The following is a 7,996-nucleotide window of genomic DNA, read 5'->3' on the forward strand; positions in this document are numbered from 1 at the left end:
TGTGTGTGTCTGTGTGTATTTTGTTCAATGTAAAGCTTCTTTGAGACTCTACTGTTCTGTATGTAAAAAAGTTAACCTCTTAGATCCTGGTTGCTTGAGCTACCTTGTAATGCTTCTTGGAATGTCACTAAATAACTAACCCTTTGGCTTTTACCTCATGACAGGGATTCCTGCTTTAGCCCAGCTTATAATAAATAGCTGAGATGGTTGTCACCTAGTACAAACTGTTTTTGCTGCATCAGGGGAAATCTGCTCTAGGAAAATCAGATTAAATTTGCCTTCTGTACCCTTGCTCACAATCCTTCTCCCCTTTAGAGCTGTGGTTTCGTTTCTGAGTATAACTTTAATCAGTTTACTCAGTCTGGGGGTGACGAAGCTGTATAATAGCTCAGATGTTGGGAATTTATATGTTTTTTTCAGGGTAAGTGGAACCTTACCCTGGGTATTCAGAACCAGCTACATAATCTGCAGGGTCCAGTGTGAAATGATAACATGGAACTCTGTTCAAAAAGTATGAAGACTTTCAAGATGGTGGCAGCAGAACCTTTAATCAAGTGTGGGGGCTTTCTGAGCTTGATGTTCTGTAGAGATCACATGTCTGGAAGCCCACCCTTTGTATATTTTCACTTTACACATGTATGAAGGAGTTTCCAGGATCCATTCTCACCCCACAGCCTCGTCATCTGCTCCAACCATCCTACTGGCTCACTTAGCCTTCAAAACTCAGCTCATTTGCCTCTTCTCTGGGTCTATCTGTCTCCGCACTAACCCCATATTCCCCATATGTATTATACATAAAATTTTCAGGTTCTATCTGGTCGACATAAGAAACATTTATTGAGTACTACTGTGTGCCAGGCACTTGGGATACAGTTGACTTCTTTTTCATGAATTTATTACCTCACTCCTTCATTTTTTTTTCCTTTTACTTCCCTCTTGCCTGCCCACTATCTTCTAAGACAGAGCTACTTGCCCAAGGAGGAGAGAGCCTGAGGGCAGGCTGAACCAAAATTACAAGTAAATATCAGAGAAAAGAAAGGCAACCCTCAGCATGCTGATGTGATTTTGCGTGGGCTGTAAACTAAGTAGGAAAATAGTCCCTTGAAGGAAATTACAGTGTGTTTTCCATGGAATTTTGGATTTGTTAGTTTCTTTTAAAACTTTTTGGCTCCCTTGAGTCTTTGTTGTGGCATGCTTCTCTACTTGTGGTGCCAGCTCAGTAGCTGTGGCACACGGATTTAATTGCCCTACAGCATGTGGGATCTTAGTTTCCCGACCAGGGGTTGAACCCAAATCTCCTGCATTGGAAGGTGGATTCTTAATCACTGGACCACCAGGAAAGTCCCTGCTAGTTTAATTCTTAAAAACAACCATTATTATCCCCAGATTATAAATGAGGAAACTGAGTCTCAGAGAAGTAATTTGCTCTTGGTCATATAACTACTAAAAGGTAGCTAAGATCTGAGTCCATGTCAGATTGACTCCAAAAGTGCTCTGGCATTTGATCTGAATCCTATGATCTGTGTGCTTATGTGAAAAAGTGCGGAGGGGAGGAGGCTGTTCCAGGTGCCAGGACAGACTAGGAGAAGCACCTGGGCAGTCAAGTACAGGAAATGTTTCCTGCTTCATATTTTATCCCACGTTTTCTTATCTGTATTATTTCCTGTGGGCTTCCCAGGTGGCTCAGTGGCAAAGAATTTGCCTGCCAATGCAAGAGACAGGTCAGGAAGATCCTCTGAAGAAGGAAATGGCAACCCACGCCAGTATTCTTGCCTGGGAAATCCCATGGAGCCTGGTGGGCTACAGTCCATGGGGTCACAAAAGAGTCGGACGTGACTGAATGGCTAAACAACAACCCAGTTATCTCCTGTGCTTCATATACCATTTCTCTGAACCAAATAGGGAAGCTATACTTTACTGTCTTAACCTGCAGTGTGAGTTCATGACTCAGTTTATTTGAAAGACTTCCAGTGTTAACTATTCTGCATTGCCTCCCCAGGCTCACTCATATTTGTCAACAGAGCTCTGCTTTTAGTTGAGGAAATATAGTCATCCCAGGTACACAGGGAAATCCCATAACTGATGTCATAGAAAACTGTGGACCAATGCTATTTTTATTGATGAGAAGACGGAAAGAGCCTAGGCCTAGGAGATATGACCTGGATTTGATTCCCACCTTTGGTGACTCCTGAGGGTGTGACATTAGGTAAGATGTTTGGTATCTTTGCCTCAGTTTCCCCTCCCTGTAAAATGGACTCTATGGTCTTTCCTTCTAGCTCTGATATTCTAACCTTCTAAGGATTACATTGAACCAGTCTGAAAGATGAGAAGATAAAACACTTTATCAAGTCTTTGGCATTCTGGATACTGCAGGTGAATAGGGTAAATGATTTGTGGTAGACAACGGAGTGGTTTTCCTTCCCCAATAGTTTATTTATAAAACTATCCCTCTGTCTGATTTGAGCCACAGATGTCTTCTAAACCTAACAGAAACCAAGAGCCATCACTGTGAAGGAAGAACCAAACTTTTAAAATTTAGTATGGTGCCGTGCATGCATGCTAAGTCACTTCAGTCGTGTCTGACTGTGCGATGCTATGAACTGCAGCCTGCCAGGCTCTTATGTCCATGAGATTTTCCAGGCAAGAATACTGGAGTAGGTTTGCCATGCCTTCCTCCAGGGGATCTTCCCGACCCAGGGATCAAACCTTCATCTCTTCCACCTCCTGCATTGGCAAGTGGGCTCTTTACCACTAGCACCACCTGGGAAGCCCTAGTATCAAAGGGTTGGGGGGAAACACAGGATATGTCAGTGGAAGCAAGCGGGAGACCAATTTCAACTCAGAGGATGAGATGCCTCCCAGGGAGCAGTCACCCACACTACCAAACCCACTGCTATTCAGTAGAAGTCGAGGCCCACTTAGTGTGGCCTATGCATGTATGTAAGTGAATGAACGTGTGTGTGTTTGTGTGTGTGCATGCACATGCTTTAAGCATCAGATAAAGAGCTATCTAAGGACTTAAGAAGGTTTGGGAATTGTTTTTAGAGCCTTGAGAAAGCCCTATAGACAGAAAGATCCCCTCCTCCCATCCCCGGCCCTCAGTAGGATTTCCACATGTCTCAAGGCTCCCAAATATTACAAACTCCAATAAACAAAGAGCCCTCAGTAAGCCCTCTACAATATAAACACCAACAATAAAGACAAGTGTGAAAAAAGTGCGATGCCCACAGGTTCCAGATGGACTGAAAAATGTCATTCTGTCCGATGGTTCTGGGTGGATGCTCCTTGCTCCCCTGCTGTGTGCTGCGGCCCAGCTTCTGCTCTCAGTTCCACGGTAGGAACAGTTTGGGAGGGGAGGATAGAGGTCTGGTCTCCTTGAATCTTCTCCAGCCCTGCATCTTCTCGACTCTGTGGTTTTTGTCTCTCATTTCTCTGTCCCCATGTTGGGTAGGTCATTCCACTGGGAAGAAATTCAGGCTCTTGGCTGCGAGGGAGGGCCAGACTTCCCTGAATCCCCAGCACAGATCCTCCCAGTGAAGCCAGGACATGGCACCCTGGATCGTAGGAAAAAACAGGATGGCCTGGGAAAGCTGGGCCTGGTATTTCAGGTCTAATAAAACAGAAAATCCTCTTTATGTGTTTACACTCTGAGTAATTACATTTCAGGTGCCTCTGCTGGAGTGCTGGTGGTTAGGGAAAAAAAAGCCCTCATTTGGTGCCAGAGGTCAGATGACTCTCACTGGCTGGCGTGTGACATTCAGTCACATGGAAATGGCCAGCGTGATGGGAAATGATCACCCTGAAGGTCTCGGGTAGAGCTGAATCTCAATGAGTGGGAGAGCTCGGGCTTGGGGGCTGCCTTTGATCTGGACTTCTGAGGGTCAACCAGCAAGACCGCAGAACGTTCATTCTCGCTGGAAAATTGTTTTATGATTGTCGAATCTCTTTCCTGATGGCTGAGTGTAATGAACATAATGAAAATTTTAAAAAAAAGTTCTTTAAACTCATGGACTTCAGCTCCTGTTGTGTAAATGTGGACAGTATAGAACATAAACTGGAAAGACCTGGAAGTTGCCTTTTTAAAAAGATATTTTATTTTTTTGGCTGTGCCCAGCTTTACTTGTGGAGAAGGCAATGGCAACCCACATCAGTACTCTTGCCTGGAAAATCCCATGGGTGGAGGAGCCTGGTAGGCTGCAGTCCATGGGGTTGCGAAGAGTTGGACAAGACTGGGCGACTTCACTTTCACTTTTCACTTTCATGCATTGGAGAAGGAAATGGCAACTCACTCCAGTGTTCTTGCCTGGAGAATCCCAGGGACGGGGGAGCCTGGTGGGCTGCCATCTATGGGGTTGCACAGAGTTGGACACGACTGAAGTGACTTGGCAGCAGCAGCAGCAGCTGCTTTCCTTGTGGCATGTGGGATCTGGTTCTCTGACCAGGGATCCAACCCTGGGTCCCCTGCATTGTGATTGTATAGTCTTAACCGCTGGACCATCAGGGAAGTCCCAAAAGTTGCTTTATTTATTTTTTATTTTTTACTAAAACCTCACTACCCCTCTCAAAGTGAAGTGTTAGTTGCTCAGTCATGTCCAACTCTCTTTGACCCCATGGACTGTACACCACCATGCCCCTCTATCCATGGAATTCTCCAGGCATGAATACTGGAGCAGGTTGCCATTTCCTACTCCAAGGACATCTTCCTGACTCAGGGATCGAACCTGGGTCTCCTGCATTGCAGGCAGATTCTTTAACATCTGAGCCACCAGGGAAGTCCCACTAACCCCCTCCAGCAGGAAGCTAAGGGGTCAGTCTCTGGATAAGCAGCTTTGAATCCTGGCTTTTTCATTTGCTAACGTGAATCTTTGGAAAGTTATTTGCAACTTCTGTAAGCTTGAGGTTTCTCGTTTGTAAAATGGCTATAGTAATCCTGCCAGCCTCATAAGGTAACGGTGGGATTAAACTCATGCGTGCTTGTCTGTGCTGTATCCGGCTTTGGGCATGGGCTAAGTACTCAAAAATGTTCATGTTTTTATCATCAAGCTGGTGCTGTTTGTCACACTCAACCCAGGAAGTTTTGTAAGTGGAGAATTTGTGTTGGTCGGGTTTAGGGCCTTCTTCAAGTCCTCTTAATGCTGCCACTCCAGACCCACGAGGTCTAGAGAAGAGCTCTAGGGATGGTACTTACGCCTTCAGATAAGTCTCCAGTGTGTAAATCTGGGCTTCCGAGAAGCACCTAAAACTTGAGGACATCACATGACCTTTATCTAAATCTCTTGGGTTTGCAAATGGAGCTTTGATTTCACAAGAAGGCTTTCTGGAACTTCCTGCTCCTGGTCTGGGCAGCACTGTGAGAATAGGCTTCTCTGTGTATTTTGGCAAGGGATGGCCGGAACACGGAAGCAGGGTGATGTGCAGAACTCAAGAATAATACAAAAAGAGTGAGGTGATACTTTCTGAATCTCGAAATTTTTTGTTTGGGTTCATTTCAAATTTGAGCCCAGAATCATGAAGCTGGTTCTCTTGCACATCGGGAGGGCTGGGCTCCTTAGTCTCTGGGGAGTTATGCAACCCTCTTTTTCACCTGTTAATCCTACTCATCCACACAATGGTGACTTGAAGCGTTCTTTCCTCCTCTCTCATTTTTCCTAAGTAAAATCTCTGTATTTCCCAGTCCTTTTAGGCTTTCCAGTGAGTGTTTTCAAGGTGACCTGTGTAGAACACAGTTAAGAAGCTGGTCTTAGAAACTGACTGAGTCCCTATTTTATAATTTTCTTTCCCAGAGCACTCACTCAATGAGCTACGGTGAACCAGGGACAGCACTGACCTTTAAGATAAGTTGATTTGTGATCCAGCGAGTTATTAATTTTTTAATAAGGAAATCTGTTAGGCAAAACTAACTCTATTTCCTTTGGAGTGGAGCAAAGAACTATTAATACTTTGTTCTTTGATTCCTACTTGGAATGTTCCAGCATTATTCCTGATACAATGCCACCTTCCAACTCTCCTAATCAAGTTTATTTGAAAGAAATATCTATGGGAAATCTAAAGATGTCATGTTTTATCATGTGGGCCTTATCTAAGTTGGGCTGATGAGACAATTAAGAAATACTTGCTGGGGTCTGAAAACAGGCTTTCACTGGTGCATATTCTGTTCAAATATAAACTGAAACAATGATAAAGTGGAATCTAAATTAGATTTTCACTCCTGGTGGATAGCACTTTCAAAGGCTTTCCTGATAAAGTTTGAGTCATAAGCTTTCAGATACTGATGTATCACTCTTAATGAGTGTTTGGGTTTTCAAAGCATTGGAACACTGGCTGCTTCTTTTGGTGAGAAGAGAAGACTGTACTCTTTAACATGTATGCACTACAGATGTCTTGAGCACCTACTGTGTCTTACGAGGAGTGTGTTCTCTGTTTTCCCCATCCAGAATGTCCTCCTTTAACTACTTAGAATTCTTAAAGTCTACATGCATTTCTTCCTGTCTCTTGAGGTCCGGTGTATAAACATCACTTTCTCTAAGGAAGCATCGCATTCTTTTCCGCTTGTTTCTTTGACAGTTTCCACCTCAGGCTTTAGCATGTACAGGGGTCTTAGTTGGTCAAGCATTCCTGAGAACAGGGGACTTTTTCAGAGCAGGAAATTTATCTCTTTTCTCCTTCTTCTTTGTCTTTGCTTTGGACTTTTTCTGTGCTCAGAAAATGTTTGTTTAATGAATGCTGAGTGACCTTTGAAATAGATGTTGAACGAATGGATTGTCATCTCTTCAAAGGATGGATGATCTTAACAACTGGGAAGATGAAGGCTCACATGGGCCCAGGGGCTTTGGCCGTTTCTGGGGAGTGGGCTCTGTCCACAGACCTCATGGGTCTGGTGCATGCATACGTGCATGCTAAGTTGCTTAAGTTACGTCTGACTCTGTGTGATGCTGTGGACTGTAGCCCACCTGGCTGCTCTGTCCGTGGGATTAGCCAGGCAAGAATAATGGAGTGGGTTGCCATTTCTTTCTCCAGGGGATCTTCCAGACCCAGGGATAAAACCCAGGTGTCCTGCACTGCCCAGATTCTTTACCATCTGAGCCTCTTGAAGCCTGCCTATGGGTCCGTGGAGGGGCAGCAAATGAGCCACTGTGTGACAGGATACACGCATTGCTTGCCTCTTGCCCATGGCAAAGGGTGGTCTGCCTGCTGCAGCTCTTGGTGTTGTTCAGTTTGGTTGAAAGAATTAGTGATTGAGTTATTTTCATATTGGGTAGTCATACTGCAGATTGCCACAATCCGAAGCCCCCCTCCCCTCCATGAAATGAAGGAAAGCAGTTTGGTCCTAAAAGCAATTCTTACATTTGTTAAGCAGTTTCATGTCCGGTTAACAATGCTTAAGTTAATTTTTCATCTTTCTGTCCTGAATTCTTAGTAAATAGGATCAGAAGGAATCACATTTTACCATATTGCCAAATAACCAAGGAACAAAACCAATAGTCATGGGGTGAGGAGGAAAAAAATCATGATCTTAAAAAAAATAAAAAAGGAAGAAAAATCTCCAGACTAAAAAAAAATTTTTTTAACTTAATATTTTAATTTGACATTTTTCTCCATTTACATTATATTCAAGAAAATATTGCAGAATGAAGGAATACATAGCCTCCTCAAGGTGCTGTGTTGACCACCTTTGAGATCAAAGTCTCCCCTCTACCCCAATCCCCCAGACCTGTTTTTCTAAGTCCACCAGGAAGTTCCTCAGACACCATACCTGATGATCGTCTGGGCATGAGACTTTCCAGTTACTGGGGTGACAGGCTGATTCAAGCCTCACCCAGATGCCACAGAGTGGTCAGTGGTGGCCTTGATGGTGGGCTTTTAGAGAAGGAGCAAGCTATCCTTTCACTCTTTCCAGCAGCCATGTTGACTTACAGGCTTCAGGACAGAGCCACATCCTCTAGTGGTGTCTGTGGGAGCTCCAGAGGCGATCAAGGGCATCCGGCAAAGTGATCAA

This window comes from Capra hircus, chromosome 26 (assembly GCF_001704415.2).
Source record: "Capra hircus breed San Clemente chromosome 26, ASM170441v1, whole genome shotgun sequence".
Lineage (NCBI taxonomy): Eukaryota > Metazoa > Chordata > Mammalia > Artiodactyla > Bovidae > Capra > Capra hircus.